This window comes from Ornithorhynchus anatinus, chromosome 9 (assembly GCF_004115215.2).
Source record: "Ornithorhynchus anatinus isolate Pmale09 chromosome 9, mOrnAna1.pri.v4, whole genome shotgun sequence".
NCBI classification, from domain to species: Eukaryota; Metazoa; Chordata; class Mammalia; order Monotremata; family Ornithorhynchidae; genus Ornithorhynchus; species Ornithorhynchus anatinus.
In genome coordinates this window covers 54,947,436-54,962,458 of record NC_041736.1, presented here as the reverse complement: position 1 = coordinate 54,962,458, position 15,023 = coordinate 54,947,436, and positions in this window count along the sequence as shown.

Sequence of the window (15,023 nt, the reverse complement as noted above, 5' to 3'; positions counted from 1 at the left end):
TGACTCCCACTCCTGGGCTCTATCCGCTAAGCCATGCTGCTTCTCCAATATTACAGAAACATTCCATGGCCACACTGAACTTACAAACAATGATTTAAAGGACACACTAGCATCCTTTCTCTCCACTTCCTTTCCCCAGACTGGGGAGTCTCATATCTGGTAGGTCAGAGCCACAGCACCTCTGGCCCAACCACTACAATTTAGATCCTTTTCACTTTCATTCACAGACTTCGATGGCCCTGCCCCCTCCAGACATCCCTAGTGTCACACATTCCAAGCAGTTATCGCACATCCTTGATTTTCATTATTTCTGCTTCCACGTCTGAAGCTGTTCCTCTCAGTCTTCTAAAGGTCTTTTCCTCCTCTCAGCTCATTGACTTGTGGCAAGTCTGGACACTGGAGTCCCTAACCTGAGTTTGATGTTCTTGTTTTCTCCCAGGATCTTCCCTGTAGTGAGAACTGGGTTGCAATATCTTACCTACTCTGTTTGTGGTAACGAAAGGAGACCAGAATCAGTCCCAGACTTGATGTGCTAGGAGAAAAAGGTAATTAAAAACATAGAAGCGAATAAAAACAAATAGTTCAATGAGGGCTCGCATGAATTCCTCTAAGGAGATTTCTGGGCTCCCCACCGCTCCGTCTTCCAAATTCTCCGGCAGGAAATCCACTAACACCTGCGTTGGAAGAGAAACAGCCATCGTGGTGTTGTTCTACATGAACCAGGACTTTCTTCTCTTGGAACCTCTGGGAACAGAGTTCTCAGACCTCAGTTAATGAAGGAAGGAAGGGATAAGTAACACTGTCAGCATCTACAGTACAGATTGAGCTGCTACTCTGTTGTGGGCAGAGCACTGTTATCGAAGTCTGGGCAACACACAAAAAACACGAAAGGTGATCCCTGCCCTCCAGAAGCTGACAATTTACCATAGTTGCCATAAACCAATGACAATGCAGTGCTGAGTTAGGAAAGAATCAGCGTAAATAGTAGTAAATACCATTTATTAAGTGCTCTCTGTGTGCAGAGTACTGAACTAAATGCTGGGATAGAAATTTGACAGAGCCCCTGTCCCTTTGGGGGTTCACAATCTAATAAATACTAGAACACGAGTGATTGAATAAATAGGTGAACTCATGACTTCAGGGAAAGCTGATGGGATGGGATGACCAGGAAGATAGGGAAATTAACTGGTGGAGGTGACATTTGAGGAGGCTTTTGGAGCAAGGAAGGATGTTGTTTGGTGGTCAGATGAGAGGATGTTCCTTGAAGGCAGGGATCATTTCTATCTACTCCATTGTACTCCCCCAAGTGCTTAGTACAGTATTCAGCACACAGTAAGTGCTCAATATATATTACTGATTGACTGACTGATTGAGGGGGAGAAAGCATATGCTGGGTTGGTGGTGCAAGAAACAGGACGGGGGGAGAATTAGGTGATTTTCTTGGGAGGAGTAGAGAGGGTGAGCTGAAATATAGGGATGGGAAGAGAGATCAGGAAGGTCATTAGAGCTAATGGTAAGGCAACTTTCCACAAGAAGCAATGGGGATCCAAAGGAAATTCTCAAGGAGAGGAACGGTGATGGACTGGTTGACATTTTAAAAGATGATGTGGGCAACTGCGTGTTAGTGGAACTGAAGCTGTGAGAGAGGCAGTAGAAAGGCAGAAGTAGTGTGGATGGAGTGTGGCCTAAAAGAAAGAGATGGGCCTGCGAGTCCGAAAGACCTGGGTTCTAGTCATGACTCCGTCACGTGTCTGCTGTGTGACCTTGGGCAAATCACTTAACTTTTCTGTGCCTCAGTGACCTCAACTGTAAAATGGGGTTAAGAATGTGAGCCCCAAGTGAGACAGGAACTGTGTCCATCTTGATTAACTTGTGTCTACCCCAGCACTTAGAATAGTGCTTGGCACATAGTAAGTGCTAAACAAGTACAATTATTATTAGTTGTAGTAGTACAGTTCCTGGGAGATAATAAGCACTTGATAAATACCATTAAAAATTACCAAAAAAAACAGGTAGGCAGTGATGGGGTGGGAGAGGAAGGTCAGTGACAAGTTTCCCAAAAGAGAGATGTAAGGTGAGAAAAGTGAGGGCTCAGAACAGAGCCTGGGAAGGCACCCCCTTGCCCCCCCCACCCCATATATAAAGAGCGGGGCTGGGAGAAGAATCAGTAAAGGAAACAGAAGGATTAGTAGTCAGAAGAAATGCTTAATCAGTGACAAAATCTAAGACTAAACCAGAGGCGGAGGAGAGCAAACACCTAGTCTAAGACGAGATAAGAGGGAAGTGGGTACAGAGCTCTTTCTTGAGAGTCATTCAGAACATCAGCTACAGTCTCCTGAACCCAAATTTATTGAGGAATATCACATATCCCCTCCCCGACTGTGAACTCAAATCCAGGCTGGGACTTGAGAGTCACCTTTTTGAGAAGGGTTTCCCACAGACAAGAATCCCCAGCAGAATCCTCCTGGTCAGTCCACCAGGCTCACCATTCTCAAAAGAGCCACATTTCTTCAGGTTAATGAATTACATAGAGTTTCCTTGAAGCCCAACTCCAATTTTCTGGAGTTGTGGCCGGGTTCCCGGGATGCATTTGCTTCTTTAACTTCTGCTTTTGTCCCCATTAGTTTGGCTCCCAGCCGGCATGAGAAGCAACATGGCCTAGTGGATAAAGTGTGGGCCTAGGAGTCATTCATTCATTCATTCATTCAATAGTATTTATTGAGCGCTTACTATGTGCAGAGCACTGTACTAAACGCTTGGAATGTACAATTCGGCAACAGATAGAGATAATCCCTGCCCATTGACGGGCTTACAGACTAATCGGGGGAGACGGACAGACAAAAACAATAGCAATAAATAGAATCAAGGGGATGCACATCTCATTAAAACAATAGCAATAAATAGAATCAAGGGGATGTACATCTCATTAACAAAATAAATAGGGTAATGAAATGAGCGGATAAGCACAGTGCTGAGGGGAGGGGAAGGGAGAGGGGGAGGAGCAGAAGGAAAGAGGGGGAGTCAGAGGCCCTGAGTTCTTATCCCAGCTCTGCCACTTTTTTGCTGTGAGACCCTGGGCAAATCATTTAACTTCTCAGTTTCCTCAACTGTGAAATGGGGATTAGGTACATGTTCTCCCTCCTACTTAGGTGGCGAGCCCCACTGTGAGACAGACTTTGTCCAAACTGATTGACTTGTATCTAACCCGGAACTTGGAATAATGTTTGACACAGAGTAAGTGCTTAATAAATATCATACTAACAAAAATAATTTCAAGCAGGAAGGACCAGTTAAAGGTAGGACGCTGGGCAAGAACCAAATCTCAGTATATGATGCCTGCTTCCTTCTCATCCCCTTAAGCACAAGAAAGCAGTAGAGACCAGCGTCAGCAGCTATCAGGGGCAAATACTGTTGGGTAAGAGGAGAATGCGTGTTTTGTGTCCATCACCTTGACTCTTTGGGGCTGGAGCTGAATCCCTAGTCAGCCCAAACACCCTGGTCTCCCTTTAGGGTGCTGCCTGCTCCTTGCTAAATTGGAAAGTTAGTTTGCCTTTTGACACCACCGAATCATCTCGCTAGGCTTTCTGAGCAATAATAATAGTGTTGGTATTTGTTAAGCGCTTACTATATGCAGAGCACTGTTCTAAGCACTGGGGGAGATACAGGGTAATCAGGTTGTCCCACATGAGGCTCACAGTCTTAATCCCCATTTTACAGATGAGGTAACTGAGGCACAGAGAAGTTAAGTGATTTGCCCACAGTCGAACAGCTGACAAGTGGCAGAGCTAGGATTCGAACCCATGACCGCTGACTCCCAAGCCCGGGCTCTTTCCACTGAGCCATGCTGCTTCTCTCCACAATCCACCAAGACTCGAAGTGAAGCGGTCACAGTGGCCTACACCCTCCAATATTATACTCCTTTATCGTTCTGGGGGGTCTTCCCCTGAACATAATAGTTAACCAGTCCAATTAAAGGGTTCTCAAGTAAGGGAAAAATATGAGAAAATAAGCAAAATAAAGCAAAGCCTTATTGAATGGAAACCCTTATCAACAGGTAGAAAAAGGTGTCAGATCAGAAAAAATATTCTTATATGTTTCTTTTCTTTTTCTTAGCTATTTTTCCCTAACCTTCACATGGAGATTATTTTTGGCAGGTCAAGAAAATGAATATAAAGGGGAAAAAAAGCAGCGTGGCCTAGGAGAAAGGGCACAGGCCTTGGAGTCAGAGGACCTGGGTTCTAATCCCAGCTCCAACACATCTGTTGTGTGACTTTGGCCACATCCCTCAACTTCTCTGTGCCTCATTTACCCCAGCTGTAAAATGGGGATTAAAACTGTGAGCTCCATATGGGACATGGCCTGTGTCCAACCTGATTCTCTTGGACCTACCCCAGTGCTTAGTACAGTGCCTGGCACATAGTAAGTGCTTAACAAATTCCATTTTTTTTAAAAAAAAGATGGCTTATTTTTTACCCACATAAAATGTGGACCGTTGTTCTAGGTGACGGAAAATGCTCCTAAAGCTCGGTCATGAAATGGCTCAGTTTTTAGACTTGGTTTCATATTGGACCTACTCAGATAACGTAGGTGGACAATCTGCAATACGGGAAAGACTATTCTAGTTCATGTTCTTGTTTTTTACCTCTGGCTTGAATTAGCACTATGCCACATTGTCTCTCCATAATATAATTCTTGTTCCTGGGACAGAAAGGCTGGAAAAGGAAGACAAAAGTTACTGGGAAAGCCCGATCTAATATGAACTCAACACAGACAGGTGTTTTGAGATTTTGTCCAGAAATAGAGGAGAGAAGGAAAAAAAAAGTTTCTGCAGGATTTCTAGGAAAATGAAAAAGAGATCAGTGGGGAGTAGGAGAAAACTCTGGAAGGTTAAATACATCAAGTGAAACCGTTGACTAGCTGGGGCTGCATTAGGACAAGGGCAAATTCAAATTTGCATCTCTAGCTATTACTTATTTTATTTTCAAATTTTCAAGGAATAAAGATCCAGAATGAGTATGCCTGACCTGATTATCTTGTAGCTTCCCCAGTGCTTTATACAGTACTTAGCACAGAGTAAGCACTAAACAGACACCACAGTGATTATTATTATTATTACATTTCTGGGCAAATGTTCTGGCTGCTGAGTCCACTCATCTCCACCTTGCTAAGCCTCCACTGGGCCCAAGGTCACTCTTCTACAGTGTTCCTGCACTAAGCGCTTATTACAGTGCTCTGCACAAATGAGTTCGAATCCCAGCTCTGCCACTTGTCAGCTGTGTGACTGTGGGCAAGTCACTTAACTTCTCTGGGCCTCAGTTACCTCATCTGTAAAATGGGGATTAAGACTGTGAGCCCCATGTGGGACAACCTGATTCCCCCGTGTCTCCCCCAGCGCTTAGAACAGTGCTCTGCACATAGTAAGCGCTTAACAAATACCCACATTATTATTATCACACAGTAAGCGCTCCATAAACACCCATTCCTTCATCCATCCTTCCTCCCATCCCTACAGCACATATGTATATATCAGTATATCTCTGTAAATCATTTATTTGTTTATTTCTCTTTTTTTATATTAATGTCTGTCTCACCCTCTAGACTGTGAGCTCACTGTGGGCAGGAATGTGTCTGTTGTTATACTGTACTCGCTCAAGTGTACTCTCAGTAAATACGATTGAATGAGTGAATGAATGAACCAATTCATAATATTTGTTGAGTGCTTACTGTATGCAGAGCACTGTACTAAGCGCTTGGGAGAGTGCAGTACACCAGAGTTGTTAGATACGTTCCTTGCCACAAAGAGCTAACAGTCTAGAGGACAAATGCCATCATAATGAATCATATTATCAATACGATCAATATTGTTATCAGTAAATAACGTCCCAGCCTTAAGTACACCCAATTCCACCTCAGTGGGAGGGTTGTGAGCATAACCTCGAGCTTAAAGGACCCAAACCAGCAGGCCGAGCTCCAACAGGCAACAGAGAAGCAACGTGGCTCAGTGGAAAGAACCCGGGCTTGGGAGTCAGAGGTCATGAGTTTGACTCCCGGCTCTGCCACTTGTCAGCTGTGTGACTGGGGGCAAGTCACTCAACTTCTCTGTGCCTCAGTTACCTCATCTGTAAAATGGGGATTAACTGTGAGCCTCACCTGGGACAACCTGATTACCCTGTATCTCCCCCAGCACTTAGAACAGTGCTCTGCACATAGTAAGCATTTAACAAATACCAACATTATTATTATTATTATCATAGTGTTCTTTCAACACCAATGTCCCACATCTTGCGTCAGAGACATCCATTATGGCAGAAGTGAGCATAATGTGGAGAAACGTTCCTCCACCCTCACGGCGGGGTGCAAAGACGCTCCAGTCCCCGCCCCTCATTCGCTCTGGCGGGAGAAAGTGGGAACAGCCAAGTGATTTGGAAAAGAAACAGACAGCCTCATACAGCGGTAGTCTGTGGAGAAATGGAACAACAGGTGACAGGAAACTGTGTGAGGTAGCAATATTGCTTTGTCATACGCAGAGGACCCGTTGGCTCATTGTGGGGAAAACCATTTCTGAGGTTTCCCAGATATTTTAATCAAGTCAGAAATGTCCTAATGTCTGTTCCAGCTTGAGACTCATGGTTTTTCCCAACCCGTCAAAGCCTGCCCAGAATCCACTGGAATGGCGGGAGGCCAGACGACCAAAATGGCTATGAATAAACGAGTCGCGAGGGATCGGGAAAAAGTTGAAATGAAACATTTTCGACCCAGTGTCTGCTAGCATCTCCTAAACTTTTCAGACCCTCGAGTCAACCGTGAGCAGTTTTATACTTGGGTTATTGAAGAAGCAGCATGGCATAATGGATAGAGCACGGACCCGGGAGTCAGAGGGTCATGGATTCTAATCCCGGCTCCAACTTGTCTCCTGGGTGGCAATGGGCAAGTCACTTCACTCTTCTGTGCCTCAGTTGCCTCAAATGTAAAATGGGGATTGAGACTGTAAGCCCCATTTCAGACAGAGACTGTGTCCAACCTGATCTGATTGTTTCTCCCCGGGCGCTTAGTAGAGTGTCTAGCACAAAGTAAGCGCTTAACAAATGCCGTCATTATTATTAATAATTATATGATTAATATCATAATATCAATAATAATGATATAATATTAATAATGATGGCATTTGTTAAGCGCTTACTATGTGCAAAACACTGTTCTAAGCGCTGGGGAGGATACAAGGTGACCAGGTTGTCCCACGTGGGGCTCACAGTCTTCATCCCCATTTTACAGATGAGGGAACTGAGGCCCAGAGAAGTGAAGTGACTTGCCCAAAGTCACACAGCTGACAAGCGGCGGAGCCGGGATTGGAACCCATGATCTCTGACTCCCAAGCCCGGGCTCTTTCCACAGAGCCACGCTGCTTCTACTATTATTAATGGAGGGGGCGTGCACTTGGGAGTTAGAGGACCTGGGTTCTAATCCTGATTCTTCCAATTGTCTGCTGTGTAACTTTGGACAGAGCAGTTAACTTCTCTGTGCCTCAGTTTCCACCACTGCAAAATGGGGATTTAATACCTGTTCTCCCTCCTACACAGACTGTGATCCCCATACGGGACAGAGACTGTGTCAAACCTAATTAACGTGCATTCTGCCCAGAGCTTAGAGCAGCGCTTGACATATAGTAAGCACTTAATAAATGCCATTAAATAGATTAATAAAATTAAATACATTAATTATTTTATTTTAAATAAATTAATTAAATAAAATTGAAAGGTTGAGAACCTCAAAGTCATTCTCAAGGCTCATTAGAAGTCTACTGAAATCCACAATCTACACACTGATGCAGTCAAGTTTTGGAATCTGGTACTGACTAGTTCACTGTCAAAGTGTGAATTTCCAACTTTACTCACGTTACACTGAGAAGACTCGGAAGGAATGGAGGAGTCAGGAAGGGGAAGCCACTGGGTAAGTAGTTTTGTCTTTACATGTGGGGAACATAGTTGTTCCCCTTACAGGCTTCACCTACAACACCTCATATGGGGCTCATGGTTTCAATCCCCATTTTACAGATTAGATAACTGAGGTCCAGAGAAGTGAAATTCATTCTACTCATTTATTCTTTCAATCATATTTATTGAGCGCTTTCTGGGTGCAGAGCACTGTACTAAGCACTTGGAAAGTACAATACAGCAATAAAGAGAGACATTCTCTGTCCACGACGGGCTCACAATCAAGAGGGGAAGAGGCAGACACCTATACAAGTAAACAGACATTATTATTAATCAATATAATTATTATAAACTATTAGAATTATAGATATATACACATATACATAAGTAAGTGCTGGGGGGCCGGGGGGGAGAGCAAGGGAACGAGTCGTGGTGACGCAGAAGGGAGTGGGAGCTGAGGAAAAGTGGGGCTTAGTCCCACTCACTGAAATGATTTGCCCAAGGTCAGCCAGCGGACAAGTGGCGGAGCATGGATTAGAACCCACAACCTTTCGGCTCCCAGGCCTCTGGCCTATCCACTGTACCATGCTGCTTCCTCTGCTCAGTAAGAAAGAGTTGTTGTTCAGGTGGGATTTAAAGAGGGCCACGATGCTGTAATGGAAGTATTCTACATATTGATACATACTGAGACACATCCCAGTCATTTCTCTAGACTGTAAGGTCTTCCTTGTAGACTGTTAGCAGCCCCTTTAGACTGTAAGCTCCTTGTGGGCAGGGAATGTGTCTACAGAGTCTATCATATTGTCCTCTCCTTAGCCCTTAGTACAGTGCTCTGCACACAGTAAGTGCTCGATAAATATGATGGATTAATTCTCACTGATTCAACCTTCTCCTGTCTTTGGGACATTATCTTGTCTGGATTTTCTTAATCGGTCTCTTGGCACCTGAGGTAGGGGAAACAACTTTTCTCGCTGTTGTATTTGTTTTTTCATAGACGCCATTAATGCACTAGCACTCAATACATGTTAAATTGAAATGTTAATAGTGATTGTTATGAATCTGGCTAATGTTCTTCTCTGACATCCGGTATAAGAGAGAAGATTAGGTTTTCGTTTCTCTCTCACACATTTTTTTTTCCTTTCAAAGTATTTCCTAGCAGAATGCACCGTCTGTGGTTATAAAAAAAGTAGCCAAAACACTTCTGGATGTAGAGACCCTACTGGGGAGTTGTACCCTATTTTGTTTGCAAGACAATCAAGCCTAAACAGTGACTTGGGCTAATGGAACAATTCATTTAAATCCGGGCCTTTGTTTTCTAGTGTAAAGGAAGAGAAAGGACTGGGCTATTCAGTAGTTAACTATGCAACTGCTATCTAATGATCCTAATTTCCATGATTTTAATAATAATGAGTAAAACCAAAAGTGTTAAGTTGCACTTTCTACCTCAGCAAAACTGAGCTGTAATTGTGTGGAGAATAATTTTATGGGTAAAGTGTGCCCTGTATTGTAAAAGATTAAACTAAAATGCTCTAATGCACAATGTCTTAGCAGGTGCAGGCACTTACCTGGGCAATTAAAATCTTTTTAATATCCAAATCACAGCCAATGAGACTTGTTGGCATGACAGACCGGATCTTTCAAGACACAATGAGGTTTGTCTCAAATTGTTGCATGTTGACTTTTTCTTCTCTTTCCTCCAGCAATCATTTGTCTAACTTTGCTGAAAAACAAAATCAATAAAATGTGAATACAGTTAGCAAGTCTTCATAAAATGCAGTGTCTGGTAATCTTAATCGAGGCAGCGTTGTCTTCAGCTGGGGCAGCGTTGAATTATAGGCATCTCTGAGTAAGCACACTGTGTCTCCGACATGGATCTTTATCAAGCGATCATTCGGTCGAAATTATTGATGGAGCAGGTACGGCGGAGAGCACTGTACTAAGCGTTTGGGAGCATACAACTGAGTGAGTGAGCACAGTGAGCAGAGACTCCGCACTCAGGACTACTTCATCGAAGGCCAGAGAGAATCGTTGGAAAAGTTTCTCAATTTAAACTATCAAAGAGAGAGTGTTTAAACCGTTCTTAATTGTCACACTTCATCAAAGTCTGCAGATGTCATTCTTTATATTACCTATATGTCATAATGCCTCATTTATCATTGCTCAAAAATACCATGATGTACGGGATTTGTGTGAAACCGTTTCTTGTCTCTAGATGAATTGATTTGCGGGACTGTCCTCCACCAAGAAGAATTAGATAGGAAGGGATACGGTCTTGCCTTGGGAGTCGTCGCCTTGCCTCTGGAGTAGCAATCAGTTCTCCGTTAATGCAGGAGATGCATCGTCGGAATCTGTGGAAGGGAGAAATTTGCCCAACGATACTTTTACCTTGTCTGACACCTCATACGAAACACATTCTATCCAGGTAGCTGCACGTGGTTCGAAGAAACTTCCAAATTTTCCATCGGTGTTTTGGCTGAAATGCACAGTGAAAATGTACCTTTTGGGAATATTAAAAATTTCTCATGACTGGGGGCTCTCCCACCTTCGATCAATCAATCCATCAGTGGTATTTATTGAACACTTGTTATGTGCAGGGCCCTGCACTAAGCAGTCGGGGACTATAATGAGTAGTGAATATAGACGCCATCCCTGCAGAAGTTAAAGTGGCCAACCCTGTCTACTTTCCATGCTCTCCCTGCCCCAAGGATTGGTCCAAATTGTGCTTCCTGCTACAGTCAGGAGACTTTGCCATCTGATTTTCCTGGGTTGCATTGCCCTCTCGCCTTTGCATCACCTGGACTCGGCAGAGGTTGCTTTCACTTTTAGAGGTCCTGAGTTCTAATCCCAGCTCTGTCACTTGCCTGCGGTGGGAACTTGGGCAGGTCACTCACTTCTCCGGGTCCCAGTTTCCTCACCTGTGAAACGGCGACGACATACCCGTTTGCCCTCCCTCTTGGACTCTGAACCCCACGCGGAAGGGGACCGCGTCCGATCGGATTGTATCGCATCCACTCCCGGGGCTCCGAACGGGGCCCGGGGCCCGGCGCACGATAGGCGCTCAACAGACACCCTCGTTACGATCGCCGTTATTCATCATTATCGTTTCATAGACGGTTTCCGCTCGATCAGAGCGGAAGGGCACGGGGAGGCAGCGGCGGAAGGGGACACAGGAGGGGGAAGAGAACGTCCTTTACCGCCGAAGCTGTGAGACCCAGCCTCCGCCACCCACTCTACCGTCTGACCCCTCCAGCACTCGTGATCCATCGTGCCGTCACCCTCGCCGTTTACAGCCAGAAAGCTATTTAGCCGGTGCCTGCAACCCTTCAGCCCGCAGTGCCTTGACAGCAGAGGTTATAGGGAAAAAAAAAAGAGAGAGAAAGAGAGAACAATGTGCAATCGGCACTGCATTAGAGATGGAAAAAGTACTTAAAGCCTGCAACATTCATCAAGGCTGAATACATAAATGCCACATTTTGAATAAGCCAAGCAAAAGACAATGACAAAGCAACGGCGCACTGCTTCGGGAATCTCTATCATTTTCATTTGCTGCTGTCAGGAACCTGTTTTTTGCCTCTCACTCTATCAGCCATTATAGCATTAATGAAGTAACCTCACATAGTTATTGACTGGCTTGTCAGCGTCCCTGCCTGATCCCTTAATAGAAACCATTGGTCTTCAGTTAAAAATGGGGTGAGCTGGGAGGTGCTGTGAGCATGTGCTGAATTTCAAGTGCACTCCTGAGGTTATCAAAAGCCATGAAATGCAAATGATTATATTTTTTAAACACACAGATTTCATGCAACCGAGCATATAAAATTGACTAATATTGTACTTTATGCATGCCTAATAATGTTTTCAAATATGCTCCGCATATGTCCTTTCCCCAGAAAGTTGTGGGTGGTATTTGAATGCGCCGAGGTGGGCCCGGTTTTATTTGGTGCATAAAGTAGCTTCCGGCTCGTGTTTCTCTCTCTTTTCTCTAATAGAGAGTAGCGTTGGTGCCCCGTTTGCTCACCCCAAGTTACTAATCCTTTGTCTGAATTTCTGTCTCGGGCCAAAATCGTTTTTCTTCCACGATTTTCTCTTCCCGACTAAAAGCAGTCAGATCCCCCAAACCCCTATAATATCATTTACTGGGAAGCCGTGGACCGCAAGAGGTCTAGCAATGAGTCTCTCCCCTAGAGAGCACCGTCCACTTGGAGGCCGGAATTCTGAGACGGTGATGCCGCAGGGGAGATTCGGCCAACACGGCTGCACTTCTGTAGGGGAGGAGGCCGGGGGGCGGGAGGAAATTGGACAAGGGGGGAGGATCCTAGGAAACCCGATCGGGCGTTTACCCCGATCCTTGGACCACTGGTTATCGGAGGCCAAGCCCCCAGGTGGTCCAGCCCGGTGGGGTCCCCTGGCCCGCCCTGATGGGAGCCTCCCCGTAAGAGCTTTAACCTCCCGTACATTCCCCAAGGGATGGGACACGGTAGAGACCACGGTCTGCTGATTTTCATTTTGGTGACAGAAACTGGCTCCCAGCCTGGGTATGTGCTCGTTGCAATTTGGAACCAGCCAAAAACTTGGAAGGAGAAACACAAGATCTCCCCTCTGCATATTTTACACCCAACTTTAGCTCTGCTCTTCGTCACTCGAGCTATTTCAGCCCCGCTTCCTCGTCGTACCGCGAGCTTTCCGCTCTAATACAGTACCGAGTGTTGCTTTCTAAATTTGCAGCGAGAGGAGAGGTCTCAGCTACTTTTGGACTGTCGACAGTCAAGGAATCAATAGTGATTATTGATAGTTCAGCTTCGACACCCTAATGAGCACTCATGGGTAGGTGTGTTCTCCAGAGGAGGAGGAAGGAGCCATTTCATGACAGAATTGCACAGTGGGAAGGATTGTATTGTCGCCCAGTGAAAAATCCGGAGTAACACGGAAAATATCACCACCTGCTAGAGGGCGAGCTCTCTGTGGGCAGGTAGTGTGGCTCTTCACTGTGTTGCTCCTGCCAGGCACTTGGCACAGTGTATTGCACCCCGTGAGAATTCGATGAACACCGTCACTTATCTTTCGAGAACTAGAGATCCACGAGAAGCAGCGTGGCTTAGGGGAAGGAGCACGGGCTTGGGAGTCAGAAGACGTGGGTTCTAATCCCGGCTCCGCCACTTGTCTGCTGTATGACCTTGGGCAACCCACTTAACTTCTCTATGCCTCAGTTACCTCACCCAGCACTTAGAACAGTGCTTGGCACATAGTAAGCGCTTAACAGATACCATCATTATTATTATTATTACGGACTTGAGAGTCAGAGGTCATGGGTTATAATTCTGGCTCCGCCACTTGTCTCTGGGCAAGTCACTTAGCTTCTCTGTGCCTCAGTTACTTCATCTGTAAGATGGGGATTAAGACTGTGAGCCTCATGTGGGACAACCTGAAAACTTTGCATCTACCCCAATGCATAGAACAGTGTTTGGCAGATAGTAAGCGCTTAACAAATACCCATAATCATCATCACCATCATCATTATTATTATTGCTAATTCATTTCTGGATCCTGGCCACGGGGTTCTCCTTTATAAACACAACTGAACCAAGAAAAGAACGGGGACTTAACGACAACAGACAATGTGTGGAGCAACCTGGGGTTTGATATTATAAACTGTGCTTGCCTTGTTTATTTTGCTTAATATGCCATCGGCAGGACACAGCCAAGTGGGCTCATTGATAGGGTGCTTCATCCATCCCTCGGCTCTTTGCTTTTCTTTTTCTTTTCATTCAGGAGCACCGAAGGTCTGATTATTTTTGCCATGTTCCCTGAGAAAAAAAAGCCAATGCTCTGTGGATAAAAGAGGTCACGAAGAAATTTGTGTTTCTATCTAATTAGATGCCGAATATTTAGGGCAACATTTGGGTCTCCATCCAGGTGTCCCAAATTTGTTCACATGATAATAATTCATAGTAATTACGGTATTTTTTTCAACGCTTTCCCTGCGCCAAGCACTGTTTTAAGCACTGGGGTCGACGCAAGATAATCAGGTTGGACACAGTCTCTCACTTACATGGGCCTCACAGTTTTAAACTTTTTAGAGTCTTTAACAGAAATGGGAGTTCTCCAGGAAAGAAACCGTTAGACCTTACTTATTTACTTCCCGGATAAAATAACTCCTCATGATCCCCTTTGCTGTTTTTAGCTCCTTGAAGATAGGGAGCCTATCTACCTGCTTTATTGTACTCTCCCAAGCACTGAGTTCAGCGCTCAATAAATATTATTTGATTGATTGATTGACACCTAGTAAACCCTTACACAAATACCACAATCATTACTTGGCCTTCACTCCACCTGGTACCGATTTAAACTTTTCCACGGAATCAGAGTGCTTGTTGCTGCCCAGTCAACAATTTCTTCTTCCAGAGAGGTTACAGCTTGACTATCCAAATGTTTCGCACCTTCGGATCTATGCTCAGACCCTGGGTTATTTGAAATGCTTATAGACACACACCACTATGGGGAAATTACTTAATCTATGCCAAGATTTATTGCTATTGTGTGCCCCGCACCAGGCTAAAATAGCAGGCTTCTCAGAGGTCTCAGAGGGTGGGAGAACCTCACACGTCGCACATACCATATTAAAAACTTTCAGACCAAGCCTTTAATCCTCAAAATCATTAAATCCTATTTTCGTACAGACGCGTGGATAAAAACATCCTGCCAAATGAATCTGCTTTACGTTACCCTCAAAATATGGCCAGGACGCAGAAAAGGGTAAAGAAACCGAAGAACTCTACAGCTCACTGGGGTACAGTTTATCACAAGGCAAAGGCGGGTGTGGGCAAAGCAAATAAGAGACTATTGTGGTGGATTGATTTAGGACTAAATACCGGTTGTCGGAAAACTGGATTTTTCACCTGTCAGGCGGTCATTTCCGCAGAAGAACCGTTACGGATGCCAATTAGGGAAAATGTTTCATTCTCGGAGAATTATAATCTAAACTTTCGCTCTGTCGCCGTCTTCTTCCAGTTCCCTCTTTATGATACGTACTCGTGTACTGTTTTCTTTTCCAGGTAAAAGGTTAAGAGATATTCATCGTATAGGCGAAACCCTCTT